The sequence below is a fragment of the Odontomachus brunneus genome, unplaced genomic scaffold (assembly GCF_010583005.1).
Source record: "Odontomachus brunneus isolate Ranch 3 - 2012 unplaced genomic scaffold, Obru_v1 Obru_scaffold_236, whole genome shotgun sequence".
Classification (NCBI taxonomy): Eukaryota; Metazoa; Arthropoda; class Insecta; order Hymenoptera; family Formicidae; genus Odontomachus; species Odontomachus brunneus.
This window is the reverse complement of record NW_022639686.1, coordinates 10,420-11,109: the sequence shown is the minus strand read 5'-3', so window position 1 is coordinate 11,109 and position 690 is coordinate 10,420. Positions and strand designations below refer to the sequence as shown.

General features: G+C 34.8%; 1 protein-coding gene across 1 annotated transcript in view; it reads left to right on the top strand.

Moving 5' to 3' along the window:
• Nucleotides 1-187, top strand: part of LOC116852585 — a 1,692-nt gene extending 1,505 nt beyond the window's left edge. The window contains exon 5 of the mRNA XM_032833098.1: nt 31-187. The gene's annotated coding sequence lies outside the window, so the exon portion shown is untranslated. The remainder of the gene's footprint in view (nt 1-30) is intronic.
• The last annotated feature ends 503 nt before the right edge of the window (nt 188-690 follow it).

Below are 690 nucleotides of genomic sequence, written 5' to 3'. Positions count from 1 at the left end.
TCCTAAATATTATTACATATATTTGTGTGGAAATGCGGAACGGTATAGCGATAAATAAATATTTATATACATTTTAAAAAATTATATTTACTTCATTCATCGCAATTTTTATTAATACGCTTCTTTTTTCAACTTGTCCGTTTAATAAAAACATTTTAATCAATAAATATCGTTTACAATTAATGTTTTATAATTCCTCGTTCTGCTTTTCTGTATAAAATATGCTCCATGTAATATTTAGGAGAAATAAATCTACGGAATAAAAGCGCGAAAATGCGTAAATCTAGTTAAGTCCTGGTAACTTTGTTTTCCGTATTTCCGTACGTAATCGCACCCTAAGGGCCGAGGCATACAGAAAAACTTAAACAGTAAGGGCTATCGCACACAAATTGACATAACTGCATATGCATAGCATAAGATCGTATGGACCAATGAGCATCGAATATTAAGCATCGAACACCAATATGGCGACTTAATACTCGATGCTCATTGGTGCATACGGTCTTATGCTATGCATATGCAGTTATGTCAATTTGTGTGCGATAGCCCTAAGACGTAAGCAGTAAGCGAATCAGCCAATCACAGTCGTTGATTCTTGGACCGTAAGAAGAATCAACGACTGTGATTGGTCAATTTGCTTACTGCATACGTCTTACTGCTTAAGTTTTTCTGTGTGCCACGGCCCTAAAA